This window comes from Eumetopias jubatus, unplaced genomic scaffold, assembly GCF_037043125.1.
Source record: "Eumetopias jubatus isolate StellerSeaLion01/CBP00866 unplaced genomic scaffold, mEumJub1_p1.0 scaffold_8, whole genome shotgun sequence".
Taxonomy (NCBI): Eukaryota; Metazoa; Chordata; class Mammalia; order Carnivora; family Otariidae; genus Eumetopias; species Eumetopias jubatus.
In genome coordinates this window covers 127,155,101-127,181,107 of record NW_028274814.1, presented here as the reverse complement: position 1 = coordinate 127,181,107, position 26,007 = coordinate 127,155,101, and the positions used below count along the sequence as shown (strand labels likewise).

Sequence of the window (26,007 nt, the reverse complement as noted above, 5' to 3'; positions counted from 1 at the left end):
ATCTGCCCCTCCCATGCTCGCGCTCTCTCTCTCTCTCGCACACATGTGCTCTAAAAAAAAAAAAAGAAAGAAAGAAAGGATTGAACACTTCTGAATACTAGAACATGTGGCATAATCACAGAATAAAAGTTCATATATATATATATATATATATATATCAAGAAGGGCAGGTATAGAATTTTAATACATGGTTAATTATGGACCTACTCTTTATACCAAATACTGGACAGAGAGTTATAAAACATGTCAAGAGTAGCCTGCATATACAAAACCAGGAGGGACACTTACCCATTTTCTAACAGAGAACTCAAAAAGGCCAATGTTACTTAGCCCCTATCAAGTCCTGACAGTTCTTTGATGCTATGCTGCCTCATTTGAGAAAGAGATGTAATTAGGACACAGGAACTTAAAAATACAACACTAATAGCTAACGTTTTGGGGTGCTTAACTATGCTAAGTACTGTTCTAAGCACTTTAAATGTATTAACTCAATCCTCACAACAACTTGGTGAAGCAGATAGTATTATTATTGTCATTTTGCAGATGGGGACAACGTGTAATGTGAGACTGAGTGAGTTATACGATGATGTGACAAGTGAATGGTTGAGCAGGGATTCAAATGCAGGCAGTCTGGCTCCAACATCCAGGTTCTTAACCACTGCACTCTGGCATCTCTTAACAATAATTTGAATGACATCATTTTTTTTCCAGCTCTTAGCAGGTGCTGAGTAGTATTCTGAGACCATCTTTTATCTCCTTCAAACTTTTCAGCTACCCAGTGAAGTTGGGGTTGCTGTTGCCATTTTAGAGGTGAGGAGTCTAGAACTATAAAAGATGAGATTTATCTTATTACCTGCTTCTGCTTTCTTTCTTCTCCCCATTTAGCTGTTGGCATTAGGAGGCAGAAATAGAATGGATGCCAAAAAAACACAGAATCTCAAGACTGGAGGGGAAGTAAACAATAACAAAGCACAACCCCTGATACGAGCCTTCTCCACTCTCTCTGGCTGGGCTTGAACCTCCACTAACAGGGTTATTAATTCTAGACCTTTCTCTCTGGATGGAAAAGTTGAATTCTGTTTCAGATTTTAAAAAGGAAAGCCTTGGGTGCCTCAGTCGTTAAGCATCTGCCTTCAGCTCAGGTCATGACCCCAGGGTCCTGGGATCGAGTCCCATGTCAGACTCCCCACTCAGCGGGGAGTCTGCTTCTCCCTCTGCCTCTGCCTGCCACTCTGCCTACTTGTGCTCTCTCTATCTCTCCGTCAAATAAATAAAATCTTTAAAATCTATTAAAAAATAAATAAATAAATAAATAAATAAAAAGGAAAGCCTTTCCTCATTTTAAAGAAGCTGAAGTGAAACAAGATGAAGCTATTAATTGGATAAAGAAGAAGTGGTATATATATACATACACACAATGGAATATTATGCAGCCATCAAAAGGAATGAGATCTTGCCATTTGCAACGACGTGGATATGAGGAATTCCTAATCTCAGGAAACAAACTGAGGGTTGCTGGAGTGGTGGGGGGTGGGAGGGATGGGGTGGCTGGGTGATAGACATTGGGGAGGGTATGTGCTATGGTGAGCGCTGTGAATTGTGCAAGACTGTTGAATGACAGACCTGTACCTCTGAAACAAATAATGCAACATATGTTAAGGAAAAAAAAAAAGAAGATAGCAGGAGGAGAAGAATGAAGGGGGGGAAATCGGAGGGGGAGACGAACCATGAGAGACAATGGACTCTGAAAAACAAACTGAGGGTTCTAGAGGGGAGGGGGTGGGGGAATGGGTTAACCTGGTGATGGGTATTAAAGAGGGCACGTTCTGCATGGAGCACTAGGTGTTATGCACAAACAATGAATCATGGAACACTGCATCAAGAACTAATGATGTAATGTATGGTGATTAACATAATAATAAATAAATAAATAAATAAATAAATAAATAAATAAATAAAGGGAGGCTGATCTTGAACAAAAAAAAGGAATCCATGGGGGTGGGGGGACACCAGTCAGTTGGCCATCTGCCTTCAATTTGAGTCGTGATCCCAGAGTCCTGGGATCAAGCACCACCTCTGGCTCTCTGCTCAGCAGGGAACCTGCTTCTCCCTCTCCTTCTGCCTGCCGCTCCCCCTGCTCATGCTCTCTCTCTCTCTCCCCCAAATAAATAAATAAATAAAATCTTAAAAATAAAATAAAATAGGGGCGCCCGGATGGCTCATTCGGTTAAGCGTCTGCCTTTGGCTCAGGTCATAATCCAAGGGTCCTGGGATCGAGGCCTGCATCGGACTCCCTGCTCAGCAAGGAGTCTGCTTCTCCCTCTCCCTCTGCCGCTCCCCTGCTTGTGCTCTCTTGTTCTCTCTCTGTCTCTCTCTCTCTGTCAAATAAATAAATAAAATCATTTTAAAAAATAAAATAAAATAAAAGGAATCCATGGGAAAAAGCTGTGAGAGTTCAAGACTAATCCCAAAGCTATCAGTTTTCTAAACCATATAAAGCTATAGGGGAAAAAGGTGGAGGTACTGTGTGACAATCCAAACTACAGGCAAAATGACTAGCAGAGATGGCCTTGCTTTAACCTTGAGACCCCTGTCAAGTGTGTATAGGGTTTTACAGCCAGGCTGGAATGGCATACATTACTTCTGTTCACATCCCATTGGCCAGATGCTAATCACATGGTCCAACCTAATTGCAAAGAAGGCTGGGAAATGAAGTCTTCCTGTGTGACTAGGAAGAGGAAAATAAAACAGGCTTTGAGAAATGTATAGATTATCTCTGTCCCAATTATGGTGACTTCTACAATTCTACCCCTAGATTTCCATTTAATATTTAAGGAGGTAATTATGAAAATGAACCAAGTGAACTATATCCCTTGCACCAAACACTATTCATAACATATTGTAGGAGAGCACTAAATATTTGTAGAATTAATAAATTAATTAACCTCACAAATTTGGACATGAAAGTTCATCAACCTATAAGTCTAGGACCTGGAAAACAAACAGAAATTCTCCTAAAGCGGTGCCTGGGTGGCTCAGTCATTAAGTGTCTGCCTTCGGCTCAGGTCATGATCCCAGGAATCTGGGATCGAGCCCCACATCAGGCTCCCTGCTCAGCGGGAAGCCTGTTTCTCCCTCTCCCACTCCCCCTGCTTGTGTTCCCTCTCTCGCTGTGTCTCTCTCTGTGAAATAAATAAGTAAAATCTTAAAAAAAAAAAAAGAAAGAAATTTTCCTTGAGCTGGCTCCTCACCAGCTTCCATTTCTTCCCCCAGAACTTCTATGGTTTAAAAGGTTACTTTAGAGAGCACAAAATGGAGAAATTAATTCTAGAACATAAGACGAAGGGTTTGGTCTTGGCTTTGACATTTTCTAGGTATGTGGTCTTTAGCAAAACTTTTCACCTTAACGCACTTCAGATTCCTCATCTACAAAGAGGGTCAGAGGTGGAGCACCTGGGTGGCTCAGTTGGCTAAGCATCTGACTCTTGATTTTGGCTCAGGTCATGATCTAAGGGTCATGAGATCAAGCCCCATTAGCATGGAGCCTGCTTAAGATTCTCTTTCTCTAAGTCAATCAGAGAAAGACATGTATCATATGACCTCACTGATATGAGGAATTCTTAATCTCAGGAAACAAACTGAGGATTGCTGGAGTGGTGGGGGGTGGGAGGGATGGGGTGGCTGAGTGATAGACACTGGGGAGGGTATGTGCTATGGTGAGTGCTGTGAATTGTGCAAGACTGTTGAATCACAGAGCTGTACCTCTGAAACAAATAATACAATATATATATATTAAAAGAAAAAAAGAAGAAGAAGAAGATAGCAGGAAGGGAAGAATGAAGGGGGGGAAATCGGAGGGAGAGACGAACCATGAGAGATGATGGACTCTGAAAAACAAACTGAGGTTTCTAGAGGGGAGGGGGTTGGGGGGATGGGTTAGCCTGGTGATGGGTATTAAAGAGGGCACGTTCTGCATGGAGCACTGGGTGTTATACACAAACAATGAATCATGGAACACTACATCAAAAACTAATGATGTAATGTATGGTGATTAACATAAAAATAAAAATTAAAAAAAAAAGATTCTCTTTCTCCCTCAGCTCCTCCCCACCCCATGCACTCTCTCTGTCTCTCTCTCTCTCAAAATAATAATAAACAAATGGTGGGAGGAGATATATGGAGACCATCAGGTGCCTATCCAGTAGTCCTTTCACTTCTTCTTGGATAACAGAACCCCAATTGTTAGTAGGTGTCAGCTTCAGAGGATTAATTGTGATTGATTTAAGCCAACAATGGCAATTTGTATTTGGACACTAATTAGTCTAAAGGTAAGCTTGTAATCAGGTGATGGCCAATGAGATTAGGGGGAAATCTGCTAGAGGACTTTGAGAAGTTTTTCCTCTTTGATAAAAGAGGAAGCTGCACAAGATAGAAGACTTTTTGGCCCTATCCATTTCCTTCTTCCTGGGATGCTGAAAAGTAAGATTGCAATACTTGGAGCCACTGTCCCTTGCCTAGCACCTTGAGAGGAGAACTTGCAAACACACTGAAGATCCAGCACAGAAAGATTAGAAGAGCTGGGGTCCTCAGTGATATTGTTGAGCCTTGGAAGTAACTCTGGGACAACCTATGTCCAGTCTGAGTGTTATGTGAAAAATGTGCATCCCCATTGTTTGAACCACTTCATCTGCATATGCTTTTACTTGCAGCCAAAAACATTCCTAACTAACAAAGTAGATAACTTTTAGAAGTCTTTCCAGATCCAAAATTGTCAGAGTATTAAATAACATTTCAAAAAGGAAAAAAAAGTAATTGTCAGGGAATATATGAAGTGATAGAAGTTTTAAAAGGAGAAGAAACAATTGAAGGTGGGCTAAACTTAGATATATCAATCAGGTGACAGGCATGGCATAAAACGTGGAAATGCAAATTGAAATGCCCCTATGAACAGAAAATTAGGTCAGGTCCCTCTGGAGGAAGGAAAAGAGCTGGTGCAAGTCCATAGGATCAGAATTAGACAGTAAATATACCCTGAACAAATGCATGGCTTTATTGAGAAACAAATGACCATAAAGTTTTTTGAAATTATATTCATTCAAAGTAAGTGCTGTCTTTTGATAAGTAAAAGAGTACTAAAGACAAGTGACTTCAAAATGATCTCTTCCCATCGAAATTTTATGCGTCTATGGTTGCTTTTTATAGCTACCATTTTTCCAGAAAAGATCGCCTATGATCAGATGATTAGAACAAGTTGAAAGTCAAACTGGAATAAGGAATAAAGGCATTGCAGACTGCCTGCAGGCCCTACCCAAAACAAAGCTATCCAATGCCCGCGTCTGATTTGGTAAAAAATCTGTGAGCAAGATATCTGATATTTACAAGGTACTCCATAAATATTGGTTGAATCTGATTTTGCATAACATATTTTAAGTGACTATTCTCTATTTAGAGAAACAAGCAGAACTAATTGATGGGCACCAGTTGTCAAGAAATCAGTAAGAACTCTTCTGGGATCTTTCAGAAGAGACATAAAGACCTGAGGTCCACTTTGAACGATAGATCACAGTTACAACCCTGTATTTGGGTGATGTACACAGGGTTATAATAAAAATGACCAATATTTATTGAGTGCTCACTATGTGCCACATATTGTATATTCATTTTTTCCATTTAACCCTTGTAACAACTCTTTATTAGCTCCATTTTATAAATGAAGAAACTAGAATTCAGTGGAGTAAGCTCATCAAGGTCACTCAACCTAGAAAGCAACAGAACCAGGACTCAAGCTCAGTTCTAGCTGAGTCAAAAATCTTGTTGTTCACCACTACACTCCACAGGGGGAGAAAAGAGGAAAATGAACAGGAGGAGTGGGTTCTGGAACTGTCTAGGCTGGAAGAAAGGTGCTTCTCAGGTAGGCAGGATCGGAGAAGTGTAGGCTACATGGAGGAATTGGAAAGGAAACAAACTTCCTTGGAGATTTGAGAGAATTGGGGGACAGAGATAACTTAGCTTGGAGCTGGGATAGAAACAGATAGAACTGAAAAAAAAAAAAAACAAAAAACAAATAAACCCAGGCTTCTAAAATAATCAGAAAAAGAATTGGACAAGGAACTGTTGAATTCTAATACCCAGTGTGTCTGGATTTCTCTGGTATCACAGGAAATCTCAAAACAAGTTTTTACCTCCCATACTAGATTCTTCCTAATTCAGCTTTTCTGATATCTGATGGAACTCTCATTCTGCAAAAGCAAAACATTTGCTGAATCCTCCACTTGCCTTGTTAGCAATTTCTTCTTTTAGAAGATCCAGGGAGCAATGATTAGGGATATGTGACTGGGTGGAGAGTGTGCTGATGATGAGCTCAGGTTTTCAGACAGTACATACAAGAGGAGGGGATGAGGGACACATAATCAAGACTGAATGCATGAAGACGAGCAAAGCCCTATACGAATAATGCCCGGATCTCTAAAGCTTATTTAAAAATGCTACGAATGATTAAAAAAAAAAAAAAAAAAGGATTCTTGTAGTTTATAGAGATTAGGCCTGCTGCTTGGGGCTGAAAACACACTGTTAACAGATTTAAAAATAAAAAGCAACAAATGGAAACAACTGGCAAAATCAAATAATATGTTTAGAAAGGAACTAAGAATGAAAATGTCCAGTAGGATCTAGGGAAACCACAAGAGATAGTGCAGAAATCCTGGAATAGCAACAGAAGAGTTGTTTGCCACTTGGAGGACAGAAGGAATCCAAGGGGAGAGATTACCAGGACCTGGAGGGGGAGAGGGTCATAAAGAGCGGGGAGCCTTGAGAGGAGCAGTAACCTTCAGCAGAGGGACATGCAAAACCCAAGGCTGCCCTACAGGAAGAAAGCGTAAATCCCTGCCCTTGCCTCCTTTCTCCCTTCAGCCTCCTGCAAGGTTTGCCATTGGCTAAATCCAGCAGGGACCCAGAGGGCAAAGGAGACCTTAGTGTAGAACAGACTGGGAAACTCCTAGGGCAGAGAGAGGAGCCAAAAATGGTGAGAGAGAATTCAGGGCATCCGCAGAAGCTGGCACATGCCTCAATGTCTTGGTGTGTCTACAATTACCATGTAAAATAGGCACCGGATAGTAACTAGCAAAACATCCTTAAAGCAGAGTCTTCCCAACATATTTCCCTGGCTCTAGCTATTGCTGTCTCTCTGACCTATTACTTACACCTGAACCAACACTGACAGTGCTACTCACTGCAATTCTGCAAATGTTCTTGTACAAAATGCCTTCTTTCTAGATAGCTGCAATGGAACAATGTCTTTAGATCTTACTAGGTTTTAAGAGGGTGAGAAGAACCAGATGGCTGGTTACTTTGAAACCAACAGCAGAGACAGCTGGCACCAAAGAGCCCTGTTCCCTCCCATTATGCAGCCTTGGTAGTGGGAAGCAGCCAGCCAGGGAGGGACTACATTACCCAGCCTCACTTTCTTCTAGAGGAAGGTCAGGTGACTAGTACTAACCAATGGAACAAAAGCAAAGGTGATTTGTGTCTGTAGAGCCAAAGTCATTAGGGATAAGGTGTGACCGCATGCTCACTTCCCCGTTTATAATGAATACTCGGGGTCATGTGTGAAGACCGTGGTGTCATGAGATGGAAAGACCCAATTTCCTAAGTTGCCACTTCCATGAACACCACTCAGGAGAGTCACCCGACCAGAATATCCACATTTTGAAAAAAGTGACAAGTAAACTTTTATTAAGAGTGGTTAGTTCTTTGTCACAGCTGTTAGCCTATCCTAACAAATGTAAGACCCTTTACTCTGTAGTTACTTCCTGCAATCTCACTTTCAAATTCCTCACCCTTGGCTTCAAATTATAGGAGTCAGAATAAAAGACGAGTAGAAAAATTGTCCACTAGCTGCCTCACCAAGATTTTACTGTTTGACCATTCTGTGACAGAAACATTTGCACTGAATGTTTTTGTTGTTAAAAGACATCCACGTTATTTTCCTTTTGTAAAATTGCAGTTTGATGCAGTCCTGGAATCATATAAAGGAGTATCTGAGTCCAAGTTCTACCACTTCCTTATGCCGCCTGACCTTGGGCAGGTCCCATCAGCCCTCATCTCTGTCAAGCAAGGATATTAATAATGCCTCTCTGTCAGGTTGTTTTGAGGATCAAATAAGATAAGGGCTATGGAAACTTTGTTCACAATAAAGCTTCAGACAAAATCAGTTCTAATCTCCAGGCACAGGGAGTCAACTTGCATTTGCCTTTTAAATGCATGGTCATGGTGTTGTCAAGTTAGCTCTCCCTCCTTTTCTCTCAGATGGTGAGGTTCACTTCCTTCCACTCTCTCTCACCTCTATTAACAAGAAAGTAGTTCTTTTTATTGTTCAGAATTTTTGCAATTTGAGCTTTGCCCAAGGAAGAATGATTTTAAAAACTGGGTCCAAAAACAAATTAATAGAAATATCTTCTGTACATTGTAAGACCATGGGTTTACAATACAGCTCATTCTTTGCCCTGGGCTGTAGTTTCTCAGTGAAGTTGTTGGACTTCTATGCATTCCACACCCCCCCCAAAAAAGTGTGTGTGTGTCTGTGTGTGTGTGTATCTCCAGATGCCCTATTTATTATTCCAAATAAAATGTGCCCTTTGTTGTTTTAAATTTCTTCTGTATTTATAAGTAGGATTTTTTAAATCACTAGGTCTTTTTTAAACCTCAAGACATAAATAGTGGATCTACTTCAATCCTCTCATTTTATAAATAAGGAAACAGAAGCCCAGAAGACCAGAGATACTTCATGACCCAATTTAAGTATCACCTCCTCCAATAAGCTTTTCCAGTTTTCTCTTCCCTCTCTCAAGCTGAGTGGGGTACCCTTCCTCTGTCATGGAACATGTTGGTGAGAGAACCAGATTCTGAATGCTTCATAGGAAGGCACCAAGTCTTCTCTGTTCCTCCAAGAACTTCTGACCTCCATGTAAATATCCAGCTATCTTTTGTTTCTGTGTCCTTGGCCAAAACTGGGTCACATGATCTAGTGCAAGGGAGGCTGGAAAAGAGAATTTTTAGCTGAACACATTACCTCCTCCACAAAAATCGGGGTTCTATGAGCAGAGAAGAAGGGGAGATGGATATGAGTTAACTGTCTAAGTTCATCCTGGTAGTAGAACGGGACTAGGACCTAGGTAGGCTGAGTTTCAGCCCATCCACTACCTAGTACCACCTCAATACCATAAATCCAGTTATATGAGTATTTGGTTCTTCATTCTTTCCAAGAATCATTGTTCTCTCCCTGCAGTATCTATAACCAATCTTATTATCGAGGGTTTTCTCTCCAATTCCCTCTGTAGTATTTATCCAAATACCTTAGTAATAGGAATGTGACATTGATGGAAATCTAATAAATGTAAGATCTTGGTGGGGTTTGTGGGGTTTTCCCAGTTTTTTTACTTCACTTATTTCCAGACTCAAATGTATTGTGACAGGTAATTCTATCTCACCCAACACTACAGAGTTACTAATAACTTGCCCTGCTGAATAAATCAGAGACCCTGAAAAAATGTGGAGTAAGCATTTGTTATGCACATATGGGATTTACCAAGTTTCTGCATTTGAAGGTCTAATATTAGGATTCACATGTTGTGCAAGGCTTTGCAGAGAAAAAGACATTTCACGTCTTCTCAACTTTGAAAATAGGGTATACTTTGCATGCAAACAAATCTATGTGAGTATAGTGCTTTTGAATAAATCACCAAGAAACAACGTTTCAATAAGCTGTAAGAAACATATTTCCAAGATCATTTTTAAAGCAGAAAATAAAATTAAGTGCAAGGATTTACATGACCTAGGGGATCAGGAGTTATGCTGCACTTTTGGTTGGGTTGTGCTCATAATTAGCGGTGTGACCTTATGGAACATTTAGGTCTTTGGTTCTGTCATCTGTAAGGGGAGAGGATCGTACCAGGTGATCTTCAAGGCCCCGTGCATGTCTAAATTCTGTGATTCTGTTTCTTATGTGCTGAGATCAAGAGAGCCAATTTAGGGAGTTACATGATGGCCAAATCCTGAAAAGGGCATACTAACCTTTCGCCAGAATTGCCCTTGGATTTAAGGCTGATAAATTTTTAGAATTTATTTATCATAGAATTGTTACTATTTTGGCATATTACCCTTTGTTGGCAATTTACAGGCTTGTAATCATCAGAAACATGCTGTTTTGAATTCTACTCTTTTCACTTAACATCTTATCATAACTATTTGGCAATATTTCCACAGAGTCTTCATAATCACGGTTGTAGTGGGGCGATGTCATTCCATTTGGCTGATATGTCACAAATTTGGGGTCATCCTTGCCCTTCCTCTCATATTCCGCATCCGGTTCCTCAGCAAATCCTATCAGCTCCACCTTCAGATTATGTCCAGAATCTGACCCCTTCGCACCATCTCTGCTGTAACCACCCTGTCCAGGCCGCCATTATCTGTTGTCTGGATTATTTTCATGGTCTTCCATCTGGCATGTCTGCTTCCACACGTGCCCACTAGAGTGTGTATTTCACACACCTGCCCTGGTGAGGTCCTTTCAAACCATTGTCTTATCTTGTCCCTTTTCTTCTCAAAACTCTCCAGGGACTTCTCATCTTACTCAGATCCAAATCTTCCTACGGCCTTAAGATCCTATGTGATCCAGTTTCCCTTCTACTTCTCTGACCCCATCTTCAACCATTGTTCCCCTTGCTCACTCTACTCCCACTCTCCAGGCCTCCTTGTTGCTCTTTCCAGACACGCTCTCGACCCAGAGCCTCTGCAATCACTGCAACCTCAACCCAGAATGCCATTCCTCCCACATTCTCATGGCTCCCCTTCTTATTATTTTCAGGTCTTTGTTCAAAAGTCACTCCATCAGAGCAGTCTTCCCTGTCCACCCTGCTAAAATAGCAACCGCCCTCCAGCACTCTCTGGGTTTCTTTATTTTTGTTTGTGACACTTAGCATCACCTGACATATAATTTACTTATTTATAGCCTTTCAACACCACCACTGGAAATGGAAGCCCCAGGAGGGCAGGGACTTTGTTTTCTTCACTGCTGTATTCCCATACTCAGAACTACAGGTCAATAAATATTTGTTTAATGAATGGATTAAACTAGTTGATCAATGTAGGACTTCAGGTTATAGGTCTGGTGGTGAAACACTCAGGAGAGAATGTTAGGAAGCAAGACAAGACAAGCAAAAGAGATCATATCATCAAGATCCCTGTGTGTTGTGCCAAAGTTTTCAATTTTATCTCTGCCTAAGTGGAAGCCATAGAAAGACTTTCATCAGGGAAACAACAAAACCATATTTGTATTAAAAAAGCCAACTCTGTCAGTAGTAGGGAGAATGCATTTGAGACAAAGGAAAGAAGTCAGGAAGGGGGCTATTGCAAAATCCATGAGAGAGACTACTCACATGAGAGCCAACATAACAGAAGGGGAAATTGGAGGAGACAGATTCAAGGGATAGAAAGGAAATTGGAACAGGAGGATTTTGAGATTGGTTGTGGGGGAGGGAAGACAAGGAAAAGGGTGATTACCAAGTTTCTAGTTGGGCATCTGGAGTGGGTACGGTACTCTCACCAGAAAAAAAGGGGGAGAAACAGATCTGAGGGAAAAGAAGAGGAGCTCAGTTGTGACGCTTAAGTTGGAGTTATCTGTGAGTCTTCCAAGTGGAGATGCCTGGTGAGCCTCTGAACATATAACGTAGGATCTCAAGAGAGAAGTCTGAGTTGGAAATACAGATTTGGCAGCAATGGCACATAGTCATTGGAGTGACTGACATTCCTCAGTAAGTGTGTTGGAGGAAGAGGAGAAGGGGGGTTGGGATAGAACCCTGGGGTCCAGGAGACAATGAAGAAAGAGTTGAAAGAGCACTGAGCAGCATGGAGTCAATGGTTTTTTTTTTTTTTAACTCCTCTGCTTTTTTATTTCAGGTTATTTCCAACAGTTTCATTAATAAGAGTTTAACACAGACAGCTGCTTGATGAATAAGTTTATTACTGTCTTTATCTGAAAAATCTTCATAGAAAATTGTGGTTTGGTTTATTAACTCTCAGCAGCCCGCTCCTGAGCTCTAAGGAAGCTTGCCTTCTTCTGAGCTACCCGATCTTTCTTTTGGGCAAGAGACATTTTGGGACGGTTCCACCTCTTCTTTTTAACTTCTTTCTTAGGCTTCTTCTCATAAACTGGATTCTCTCGTATAGCAGCATGAGCTTTCTTAAACATCTCCTCCATGTCTGGAGTTACGTTGTTCTTTATGTATTGAGAGAATTGTTTCTTGTAAGCATCTTCATCTTCTTCCATTAGGTAACGCATATAATCTGCAACATTCTGAACCATGATGTGCTTTCGATGTACTTCTGCATTGAATTCCTTGCTTTCTGAATCATAACCAGGGAATCGTTTGGTACTGTGAGGGATAGACAAGCCTCCATCCACTGCTCCCTTGAGGGCCCCAAAAACTTTATTTCCAGTAGTAGTTCTGGCAAGCCCTGCATCCAAATAGCAGGTGAAGGCACCAGGTTGACCATCAATGCTTTCCACATTGTATTCATCTCCAGTCACTTCCACTTGGCCTTCATAGATCTTGTCCATGCCAAACCTATTTAGGAGCCTGCGGGCCAGCAGCAGGCCGGTACAATATGCTGCAGCATAATTTGTCAGGCCAACCTTCACACCATACTTTGGGAGTTCATGAGCATAAGCCGCACAAACTATCATATCTCCTTCTATGCAGGCATAAGCAATCTGACAAATGATATCTCTGTTGGTTACACGAACTATCATCCTGTATTTAGGTGTGTTGTACTTATTTTTATCTTGAATTACCAAGCGTTTCCGGGCATAATAATCAGTTTTACCCTCTCGTCTTCTTCTAAATTTCACTTGGTATCTCTTGAAGTAAGCCTTATTCTTGACAACCTTAACAAACCCCATCCTGCGGAACAGAGACCAGCATCCGCGGCTCGCCACAGACCAGCAGGCCCAGAAGCGCTCCGCTAGGGGGAAAAAAGGAGTCAATGGTTTTAAGACCACAACATGGTCACTGGTGTCAAAGCAACAGCAAGTTCAAGAAAACGACGAACTGAAGTGGATCCCTGAAATCTAGCCATTAGGAAAGTCAAAAGGGACATTGATAGGAGCAATTTCAGGCTTAAAAAACAAATTGCAGTGAAGCTACGGAGAAGGGAGAAGACGCTAAAGGCATGGTTAGGGATTTGGAGAGAAAATTACCGTGTAGTTTTTTTGTTTTGTTTTGTTTTGTTTTGTTTTGTTTTTTGCATCTCCTATAATTCAGACCTTTGATCTGGCTGAGAGAAAACTAATCAGCTGGGGGAAAACTACTTATTTTTTGATGATGACCTAACTCTGCCAAGTGCATTAGCCTATGTCCACCTTTAGCCCTGAAAAACAAAACAAAATAAAGAAGGTAGCTGGTTTAAAAGAAATATTATCTGTGGTAGCGACAAAAGTTACCTACCCATCATCCTTTCTCGCCTTCTGTATCATGAACAGAACTCTGATTTTATTCAGGGTAATAATGTGTTCAGCTAAAAGTCTACTTCTCTTAGCCTCGTTTGCAACTAGGGAGACGTACATGCAAATCTTTGGGTGGGGCTTTCAGGAGTGGCTCAGTTGGTTAAGCGACTGCCTTCGGCTCAGGTCATGATCCTGGAGTCCCGGGATTGAGTCCCGCATCAGGCTCCCTGCTCAGCGGGGAGTCTGCTTCTCCCTCTGACCCTCTCCCCTCTCATGCTCTCTCTCTCTCTCTCATTCTCTCTCTCTCAAATAAATAAATAAATAAAATCTTTAAAAAAAAAAATGGAAAGCTCCTTAAAGAAGAATACTAATTCAACAGGAGGGGGCTTTTTTTTTTTTTTTTTAACCTTTGCCCTTCCTTTTTATCTTTTGGAAAGGAGATGTGATGACTGGACCTCCAATAGCCATATTGGACCCATGGAGTTACTTTAAGGATGGAAGTCACAGGCTAAGGTTGGCATAGCTGAAAATACATTCAGATCCCTAATGCTATCACAGAGATGCTATCCTCTCCTTAAAATTTCTGCCCACAGGCTTCTTGTATGTGAAAGAATAAACCCCTATTTGGTTGTAGTTGTGTCTCTGCTTGCTATTAGCAGCTGAACACAATTCCTAATTGATACATCACCTTATACACCTGACTTTGAATTACTCTTCTGTTTGGGTCTGGCCTTCTCCAAGAGCTGCCACCAAAGTACTGCAATATTAAGAGCACTGAAATAGCCGTCTGCTTGAGAAATATATTCACCTGGTTGCTGATGCCTAAAATCCCTGGGATAGTGGCCAGAGTCTTGTTTTCCCACTCAAGATAAGGCTTATGTTGCAAATACCCATGAGAGATGTCTCAAGAAGTGAAGTTTATTCTCTGAGCTTGAACTGGGTTTCAGTCTGGGGTGGGGAAGGAACATGATAATGGATGGACATCTGGGGCAGAGGGGGCATTGAAGGGATAGGAGCTCCTGCCAGAGCCAAGCAGGTGGGCACTAGGGCCCAGATGACATATTTTACCAGCTTCATAAGCTTACCTTAAGGTGGGCCCAGGAGAGGAACCAGTAGTAAAATAACTAATGTTTACAGAGCATTCATTCTATACCATGCATTTTACTTACATCATTTCATTGAATCCCTACAACATCCTGTGAGATTAGGTGGTCTTGTTTTTAAACCCATCTTACACATGAGGGAACTGAGGCACAGAAATTTTAAATAAACAGGAGATCTGGCATTTGAACCATGGTCCAGCTCATGCCAGAGCCTTAGCTCTAACTATTGATAATTTAAGTAATAATAGCATTATTATTTTATATGTATTGACATTAACAACTTCATGAAGTAGTTACAACTCATGTCCCCATTTTATACGTGAAAAACTGAGGCAAGGAGAGGTTAGGGAATCTGCCCCTGGTCGATGTGGCTAGGAAGTGAGAGAACTGAAATTTGAGCTCACGTCTGTCTCACTCCAGAACTGATATATACTGGGGAGAAATTTAATTTTTCTAATGTTTTTCAAGGTCCCTCATTTTTAACCCACTAAAAAGCCAGAAAATAGGTGACATCATTCAATACATCTTAGTCATCCAATGCTCAATTCACTATTAGAAGCAAACACTATATAAATCCACTCATACAGGCATTAATGACACCCAAGAGAGTGACACCCATTATTCTCCTTATTTTACAAATTTGGATGCACAGAGATCACGAGACTTACCCAAATACAATTAAGTAATCAAAATACATTTTGGTGGGGTGCCCTAGGACCCTAGTCTGGGCTGTTTAGCAGTGAGATGAAAGATGGAGCTCTTCTGTATAATTCTGAGCTTGAAAAGCTCCCAGAGGCCTCAGACTTACATTTTAAAGATGAACCTTTATTTCCCCTGCTCCTCTCCCCTTTTTGAAATAAAGGCTTATTTTTCATTCCTGAGGAACTCACTCACTACAGCAGATCGTCTGGGAACAATGTTCATGTGTTAGGGACTCAGAGGTTGGGGCTAGAGGTACCTGGAATGGAAAGGGGCCCATGGATCATACCGACATCTGAAAAAGCCCCTGGAAAAAAGGAGGAGACTGAGCAGGGCTGACTGGCTATCAGCTGCTGCTTTCCGAGGCCTCAGGCATGTTCTCTTTCAGCTGACAGGAAAAGTCACTGAGGTGAACAGAGGACACAAAAGAAATCCCGAGCTCAGGCTGGAATTCACTTACAGTCACATCGAGACAGGCTCCCCAAGCGTCTCCTTGGCCTCTACTCTTCACTGTGACCCTGAAGTGGATGGATGGAGTCTCCAACAATTCAAGCTGTAGCCTTCTAGAAGAGAGACAGGTCTCTGAAACATTCCACTGCAGTGCTGCTGTGACAGGAAGTGGCTGCAGAGGGTCAGCACCTTTCAGCTCCGCCATGTTAAATAGCCCAATGACTGGACTATAAAGCACATGTTGGTTAATGAGAATTTTTGCATGAATTTAAGCTCAATGATAATTTTTTAAATTAAAATCATAACAACGAGAGGTTTTTTTCCCACTTTTCAAATACTTGATTTTTTTTTTTTTATAGTAGTCAATGCTGAGATAAGGTAGGGGCGTGGAATGATTTTCTCAGACTTACTGCTTGGGCACAAAGATTGGCAAACAGCTTAGCAAGAGCCTTTAAAAGGTTCATCTTCTTTGGCCCATGAATTTCACTCAAGAATTTATCCTAAGGAAATAATTAGAAATGCAAACAATGATTGGCATCCAGGGATATTGTTATAAATACCTTTTCTGAAATCTGTCCAGCACAACCACTACACACACGTACCTTTGTGGAAATTCTCCTTCTCTCATGGTTGATATGTCATCTTTCCACCCATCCGACCCCTGGCCACCACTGACTGGAGGAAGCGGGACTGGGCACCCGACCCAGCCTAGGCCAGTGAGAGTTCCCACACCCCCTTGACCAATTGTCGTTTATTGGTCCAGGGATGGCCAGTTATTTTTCAAGTTGGGTTTCCCTTGCACCTGAAGTAGTGCAGATGTTTAGTTATAAGAGCAAAAGTTGGAGACACAAAATGTGTTCTAATTTAAGATCAATTAGATTAACTATGGTACACCCATAAATGAAATACACATTCCTTAACAAATGGAATGTATTATTGTTGTTACCAGCAGCATTCAAACATGTTGTGTCATATTTCTTCTATCTAAAAAGATACCCTCCTTTGACCCACCTCCATCCCACAACCCACCTCTGTTCTCCCTTTTCTGCAAAATTACTAGAAGGGTTTACCTAAATTCACTGTCAGCAGTTTCTCTTCCCATTCTTTCTGGAATCCTCTCTAATCAGGCTCTGCTCCACCAAAATTGTTCTTGTCAAAGTCACCAATGACTTTCACATTGGCAAGTCCATTTGACCAATGTTCATTCCTCATCTTTCTAGACCTTAACAGCAGCATTTGACGCAGTTGATGGCTTGCATCTTGAAATTCTTCCTGCACTTCGCTTCTGAGACTTGATTCTTTCTTGTTCTCCTACCTCCCAGTTCACTGTCTCTTAGTCTTCTTTTGCTGGTTCCTCCTCACTCTCTTCACTTCTGGACATTGTAGTGCCCAGAACACCGTCCTCAGGTCACTTTTCTTTTCATACTCTCTTGGGGGTCTCATCCTGCCCATGACTTTAAATGCCTTGTATGCACTTTCTATGTACTATGATGACTTGCAAGTTCTAGCTCCAGCTTGAGTTTCTGTCCTGAATTCCCGACTCCTATATCAAACTGCTTACTCTCCTTCTAAACTTAGATATCTAATAGGCAACGCAAACTTGTCCAAAATTGATTTCATAATTTCCTCTACCCCTCCAAGATCCATCTCTGAAACTTGCACTTCCAATCTAAGTAAGTGGGCACTGCCATTCACCTTATTGCCCAGGCCCATCTATTAGTAGGGGCTGTTCCTGGACAGTAGAATCACAGGTAATTTTGTTTGTTTGTTTGTTTTTCTTTGCATTGTTGAATGAGCAGCATTGATCAGAGGAAGAATCAATCATATTAGAGAAGGGAGGGGACTCAGGAATAAAGAGTAGATAAGGAATCTGTGAATTTAAGGCAATGGGTACAAATGCAAATAAAAACAAGTGGAAATTCAGATAAAATAAGGAGAAGGAAACCAAAAACTGTAGAATGTTTGCAGCCTATGACCACAAAAACCAGGTAGCCAAGAGCAGCTGGAGTTTGACCAAATGGAGCAGCCAGTCCGTGTGAGACTGACAATTGCAGGACTTAGCTTTACTACATGTACTTGGCCAGACCATAACGTCTGGTCTGGGTTCTAGGTTAGGTTACACTCAGTTAAAAATTCCTTCTCCTCAGCATTACTCCTGAAGCAGCAGAAAGTGTATGAATAGTACAAGTATGCAGGACCATGGACTTGGCCCCCATTCTCTCTTATCTCAGAGAGGTGCACCTAGACTTAGCCCACACGAATGCAATATCTGCCAGATCAGAGGAGCATAGAGTCACCAGCTCGAGGTTTCCTCCACCCTCAGCCAGGGCAGGCTAGAAACAACGAATATTACCATAGAAGGCTGAAACTCTGCTTCTCAGTCAGTCAGGTCATCTAAGCAAATGGTCCTGGTTCCAAGACTTGGAATTCTGCACTGGCGTAATCTTGCGTTATCTGCACTTATACTTCAAGGCCAGGGGCTTTCTTTTTCTGTCTGCCCAGAGGCTTTCTGTGTACAAGACTTGCCCTGGAAATCTGTATTAGTCAGGGATCTCCAGAGAAACAGAACCAATAGGATGTATATACACATATAAATAGAGATTTCTGTTAAAGAGTTGGCTCACATGATTATGGAGGCTTAGCAAATCCAAAATCTGATGGAGTAGGCCAGGAGGCTGGGAATTGAGGAACAGCTGCACTTTGAGACTGAAGGCTACCTGCTGGCAGAATTCCCTCTTGCTGGGGACCCACAGTCTTGTTCTGTTAAGACCTTCAACTGATTAGACAAGGCCTACCCATGTTCTGGAGCATAATCTGCTTTACTCACAGTCCACTAATTTAAATACTAATCTTGTCCAAAACACGGTTTCACAGAAACATCCAGAAAAAAATAATGTTTGACCAAATATCCAGGAACCATGGCACATAAAATTAACCATCACAACAGCTGGATTTCAGTTAAGGGACCCCCTACTTCATGATGAGGCAATTCCATTCAAGCAAAATCAAAGAGCCATGTGTGGGGGTGCCTGGGTGACTCAGTCACTTAAGCGCCCCACCCTTGATTTTGGCTCAGGTCATGATCTCAGGGTCATGAGATTGAGCCCCACGTCAGGCTCTGCACTCAGTGGGGAGTCTGCTGGAGATTCTCTCTCTCTCCCTCTCCCTCTGCCCCCTCCCCACTCCCTCTTAAAAATAAAATATTTAAAAAAAAAGAGCTGTGTGGTCTAACTGGATCCACCATGGGAGGAAGTCAAGGAGGGGGTTTGGGAAAGGTTTGTGTACTAGAGGGAACTCATGTGAGTTATGTGTAAATGGCTTAAATTGAGCCTGTGCAGTTAGAGCTTCTGGTTTCCAAATGATGTTCTCTTTTTTCCTATTGACTTCAGATGGAGTCCATGCAGATAATAAGTCATGTGGTTATGTATCCATGATGTTTTGCCTGGCTCCGCGCATTGGCATCACCACCTGGAGGGAAACTTCCAGCAGTCTGTCAGGAGCTCATTTGCCAGGTGCCTGGGTGGCTCTCGTTAAGCGTCTGCCTTCAGCTCAGGTCATGATCCCAGGGTCCGGGGATCAAGCCCCGCATCAGGCTCCCTGCTCAGCGGGGAGCCTGCTTCTCCCTCTCCCACTCCCCCTGCTTGTGTTCCCTCTCTCGCTCTGTCTCTCTCTGTCAAATAAATAAAATCTTTAAAAAAAAAAAAAAGGAGCTCATTTACCTGTTGACCTGGGACCACAACTGTAGCTGCCTGGTGGCTAGATGTTATAGCCCAGGAAGGCTGAGCATACCTAAATACGATCATGGGAGAACAAGAAAATACATACTTTCTTATCTTAGAAATTTCCTGTAAAAACATTAAAATAAGTTAAATAACAAATATAAAAAATGTGCTTGTTGAAGGAGAGGAAGGACAGTGGAAGGCAGGGGTCAGGGAACAGGAGAACATGAATAGCAGGAACACATTTCACCTCTGAGAAGCTCCTTCCCCTGCACCCCACCCAAGTCACTGGTTAGACTTGATCCTTTGTTCTTGATTCCCGTCATTAATCTAACTTTGAATTCTGGATTCTGATGTTACCTGCTATTTGGTTCTTATAGTCCAATTTTCTGAACTTGAGCTATGATATTGAATGTGATTAATATCATAATAAATGTTTATGGGAAGAGTTTGGAGCCTTTTTCCTAACATTCGACTGAGGTTGCCTTTGTAATATTGAATTTTATAAGTTATTTTTCCATTAATTATTTATAAAATCATAAATTACAAGGCTGGATGATATCTTAGGGTTGATGAAGTTCAACCCTCTGAGAGTTAGGAAACTGAGGTCCAGGGAGGAAATGAAGCAAATGACTTGCTCAAAATCAGTGTCTCCCTGAGATGAGCCTAGGCTCCAGCTCACCAGTGTCCCAGCGCTCTCTCTAGCACATCACAGGGAGAAAATGCACGCTGCATTACAGGCAAGAAACAGAATCCCTTCCTGCCGACAGAGGCACAGGACTCCTTCCACATATTGCACGTTATTCTGGGAATTAATAGCTCAATTTGGTATTAAACGAAATGGCTCACGTGGCTGATCTGGCCCAAGTGAAGGATCAGCAAAATGGGGACCTGAGCTTCTCTGTATGATAATCAGGAGCAGTCCCTGAAGGAATAAGACAAACACATTAAAAGCCGTTCTGCAAAGCCAATTTTGGGCACTGGTCTGATTGCTGGATAAATCACACCAGGAAATTGAAATGAGTGGTGAGGATAGCACAGGCTGGGTACGTTAGAGGGAAGCAAACAGTTCTCTATACCTTAGAGAAATTACTCTATCAGAAGTGAAGAGGAGCTGTGCAGTATGTCCAGGGAAATAAGGAGAGACAAGGAAGAAGAAAAGAACATATATGAGATACATGAATCAAAAGGCTAAATTGATGTGAGAGGTGGTATGGGATTAAAATGAAGTAGGAAACTGATACGTCAGGACAGGGCTGAAAGGGGACAAAAAATGGCAAGAGAAACAAAAACCCGAAAGTACACTTACCTCTCAACAGTTCATGGACTTGATGATTTATTCTTTTTTTTTAGTGCCGGGTTAGACTGACATGAGCACAAAATACAGAACTCCTGCCCTCTTTCTTTGCTAGCCTATATACAGAGAATGCAAATTAGTACAAAGCTAAGTATGGCAGGAAGAGGAGATTACTTATTTATTCAGTCTTCACTATCAATCTTATTCCAACTTATTTATTGAGCATCTCATATGTACAGACACTGTACTAAGGCACCGAATTGCACAAGGTGGGTGTGGTCCCCACGCTCACTGGGCTAACACTCTAACAGGCGGAAAGGTGATGTACTACAAAGGTACATCAAGGTGGTTTAGGGGATGAGCTACACTATGGCTTGGGTTTCAGGACTTTATTCTGCTACCTATAGTAGAAAATCTGAATAATAGTGGCTTAAACAAACAGAGGTTGATTTTTCACACACGACAAGAAATACGAGTAAATAGAGATTTATTTTTTCATACAGAGAAATATCAATATAAGATCCAGGGAAGGTGCAACTGCTCGAACGTGACACCAGAACTCAGACTGAGCCTATATATCTAGACAGGGAGTGTGGTACCATGGTTAAGTACAGGGATGCTGGCACAATTACTCTTGTTAACTCGTAGTATTAAATCTTGGCTCTGTGACTGTGTGATGCTGGGAAAGTTACTTAATTTCTCTCCAGTTCTCCGGTCTTCTTGTCTGTAAAGTGGCCATAAAAATAATAGACCCCACACACACAATAAATACAGTCAACTGATCTTTGACAAAGAAGCAAAGGCAATACGATGGAGCAAAATAGTCTTTTCTTTCTTTTTTTAAAAAAAGATTTTATTTATTTATTTGACAGAGAGAGACAGCGAGAGAGAACACAAGCAGGGGGAGTGGGAGAGGGAGAAGCAGGCTTCCTGCTGAGCAGGGAGCCCGATGAGGGGCTCCATCCCAGGACCCTGGGATCATGACCTGAGCCGAAGGCAGACGCTTAATGACTGAGCCACCCAGGCGCCCAGCAAAATAATCTTTTCAACAAATGGTGCTGGACCAACTGGACATCCACTTGCAAAACAGTGACTCTAGACACAGACCTTACATTCTTCACTAAAATGAACTCAAAATGGATCACCAGTCTAAATATAAAATTCAAAACTATAAAGCTCCTGGAAGGTAACAGGAGAAAACCTACATGACCTTGGGTTTGCTGATGCCTTTTTAGATACAACACCAAAGACACGATTTGTGAAAGAAATAATTGATAAGCTGGACCTCATTAAAATTAAAAACTTCTGCTCTGCAAAGAACAATATCAAAAGAATGAGAAGACAAACCACGGACTGGAAAAAATACCTGCAAAAGGCACATCTGATAAAGGACTGTTATCCAAAATATGCAAAGAACTCAAAACTCAACAGTAAGACCACAAACAACCTGATTTAAAAACAGACCAAAGCCTTACCGGACATGTCACGAAAGATGGTTACATGCATATGAAAAGATGCTCCATGTCCTATGTCATCAGGGAAATGCAAACTAAAACAATAATGAGATGTTTCTAACACCCATTAGAATAGCCAGAATTGGGGCGCCTGGGTGGCTCAGTCAGTTAAGTGTCTGCCTTCGGCTTAGGTCATGATCTCAGGGTCCCAGGATTGAGCCCCGAGTTGGGCTCCACACTCAGCGAGGAGCCTACTTCTCCCTCTCTCTGACCATCCATCCCCACCTTACCCAGCTCGTGCTCTCTCTGTCTCTCTCAAATAAATAAATAAAATCTTAAAAAAAAAATGGCCAGAATCCAGAACACTAACAACACCAAATTCTGGTGAGGATGTGGAGCAACAGGAACTCTCATTTGTTGCTGGTAGGAATGCAGAATGGTACGGCCACTTTGGAAGACAGTTTGGTAGTTTCTTACAAAGTAAACATGCTCTTACCATTCAATCCAATAATCGTGCTCCTTGGTATCTGTGCAAAGGAGTTGAAGGCTTATGTCCACACAAAAACCTGCACAGGAGTTGAAGGCTTATGTCCACACAAAAACCTGCACACAGATGTTTATAACCAGGTGTTCATTCATATTTGCCAAAACTTGGAGGCATCCAAGATGTCCTTCAGTAAGTGAATGGATGAAAAACCTGTGCTACATTTGAACAAGAGATATTATTCAGTACTAAAAAGAAATAAACTCTCAAGCCATGCAAAGACATGGCGGGATCTTGAATGCATATTACTAAGTGGAAGAAACCAATCTGAGAAGGCTACATACTGCATGATTCCAAATATATGACAGTCTGGAAAAGGAAAAACTATGGAAAAAATAAAAAGATCAGTGGTTTCCAGGGGTTAGGGAAGAGATGCATAGGCAGAACACAGAGAATTTTTAGGGCAGTGAAATCACTCTGTATGATATTATAATAATGGATACATGTCATTTATACATTTGGCTAAATTCATAAAATGTACAACATCAAGAGTGAACCCTAAAGTAAACTAGGGATTTGGGTAATTATGATGTGTCCATCTAAGCTCATCAATTGTAACAAATGTACAACTCAGGTGAGGAATCTTGATAGTGGGGGAAGCTATGCATGTGTAGGGGCAGGGGATGTATGGGAAATCTCTGTACCTTCCCCCTCAATTTTGCTATGAACCTAAAACTGCTCTAAAAAATGTCATTTTAATAATAATAATAACAGCCCCCACCTCCCAGGCCTATTGAAAGGATTAATAATTTAATATAAGCAAACCACTATAATAGTGCAGTAGGCAACATGTGTTGTTACAGTTGTTAATATTAACATCCTGCCAGCCTTAACAAGTTGGATTTTGTCCTCATGTTTGGCTCCTAATGGTCTTAAGAAGGCTGCCACATCCTTAGGCATCATATAGCATTCTGGACAGGAAGAAGGGGAAAGATATGAAAATGGCATGCCAGCTAAATCTGGCTTTTTTTCTTTCTTTTTCTTTCTTTCTTTCTTTCTTTTTTTTTGTTTTTTTTTGTTGTTGTTGTTATTGTTGTTGTTCTTGTTTTAATTTAAATTCAATTAGCCAACTTACAGTACATCATTTTTTCCACGTAGTGTTCAATAATTTATCAGTTGCATATAACACCCAGTGCTCATCACATCATGTGCATAAATTTTTTTTAAGATTTTTATTTATTTATTTGAGAGTGAGACAGCAGAGTGAGAGAAAAAGCATGAACTGGTTGGGGAGGGGCAGAGGGAGAGGGAGAAGCAGGCTCCCTGCTGAACAGGGAGCCTGATGTGGGGCTCCATCCCAGGACACTTGGATTATGACCTGAGCCACCCAGGTGCCCTAAATCTGGCTTTTTAAAAATCAAGACTACAATTGCTTCACTGACAGTCCTGCTTAGCAGACTTTGCTTTCATCTCATTAGACAGAACTGTGTCATATGCTCACATCTGGCTGGAAGGCAGTGGAGAATAAGGTTGTCGATGGATTAAGGAGATCATGCATGGGGGTTGGGGCCTGGAATATGGGCATAGGATCAGCCAACCAACCATGTCTGCTATGGCTTCTGTCCAGAGACAGTCACTGTTAACATGGGACATATGTCCCTTTTTATGTGCACTTCCCCCCTTAATTACATGGATCAAGCTGGTTGAACTGAATTGTCCCTGCTTCTTATCCAGTCATTTTCCACCTGGGTCTCATTTCCTCCACGCAAAATAAGGCACCCCAAGTGATTCCATTCCAGCCATTTCAACCAACCCAACTATACGACATGCCTCATATGTATGTGGAGCTATACCCTGAGCTGCATGAGGACCTGGAAATTTAGAAGTGATGCCTAACAGCACAGATCATATCATCTCTTTCCCAAGAAGTGCCCAAGACAAAAGAATCCAAGAACGCTGTGGAAAGAAATCTGGCCTTAAGAAATGTTCATCTCTTTAACCCAGTAATCTCATTCCAAGATTACTCTAAATAAATTGGAAAGCCAGACAAAAATTCCATGCAAAAAGATGTTGACTATATGCTGTTTTTAATAGCCAAAAAGGTCATGCCAGTGACTATTCAGCAGTCACAAAAATTATGCTTTTGAGGAATTTTTAATGTTATGAGAAACGCTATGTTTTATTTTTTTGTTTACATTTTTAATGTTATGAGAAACATATGATGAGAAAATGCTTATCATATATTATTCAGTGGGGGGCAGTTTACCAATGTGTGATATATCCTACAAAGTATAGTGGTTAAGTACATAGACTCTGGAATTAGACTAGTTCCAAGTTCCTTCTTTGCAATTCGCCATATATTTATCTATTTATTTGGGGGCACTTTACCTAACTTCTCTAAGCCTCTAAAGCCAATATGGAAAGGTAGAGGGAGGAAGGAAATGCCTTTAAGAGGAAGGAAATGCTTTTAAGGGGAAAGAAATGCCTTAGTAAGGCATCACAGAGCAAAAGCTGCTAGGGGCCCAGAATGAGAAGGCTCTGCAGTGGGTCCAGGAGGGCAGGCCAGGCGCTCTGACACCTGGGACCATACGATCCAGCAGATCCAGGGGTGCTTGAATGTCAGTGGAAGCCAGAGACGCTGTTTGGAGCCTTGGGAAGGTCCTTTTGGGTGAATTGCAGCACAACCCTACCATGGATAACCATTCTCCTTTTGAGAAACGGCTTGTGGCCTGCTCCCTTAATAGAGATGGAACACTTAACCATGGGCCATCAAGTTACCAGGAGACCCGAACTGCTCATCATGCACTGGGTGTTATCTGCCACACAAAGCCACAGAGGTGGGCATGCAGAGCAGCTGTCCATCATAGGATGCAGGCAGGCCCTGAAGACACAATTAAGTGACCTGAAGAAGTGGCCCAAATGCCCAAGGTCCCCCTCGGGCTACACCGTCTCTCTTCCAGCCTGCACCTATGGCCTTCTGGGAAGTTCCCCCATGATCAGCTGACAGAGGGAAAGACTCAGGCCTGGTTTATAGATGGTTTTGCACGATATACAGGCATCCCCAGAGGGTGGAGAGCTGCAACACTCCAGCCCCCTTCTGGGATGTCCCTGAAGGACAGGCGGGGAAGGGAAATCCTCTCAGTGGGCAGAGCCTGGTTGTTGACTTTGCTTAGGAGGAAAAGTGGCCAAATATGTGATTTTATAACAATGCATGGGTTGTGGCCAATGATATGGCTGAATGGTCAGAAACTTGTAAGGAACATGACTGGTAACAAGGAAATTCAGGGAAGAGAGTAGATCGAC

At 41.8% G+C, this 26,007-nt stretch overlaps 1 pseudogene; it reads right to left on the bottom strand.

The window, feature by feature from the left end:
• Positions 1 to 11,996: 11,996 nt before the first annotated feature.
• Positions 11,997 to 13,023, bottom strand: LOC114197541 (large ribosomal subunit protein uL18 pseudogene; annotated as a pseudogene).
• Between the last annotated feature and the right edge of the window lie 12,984 nt (positions 13,024 to 26,007).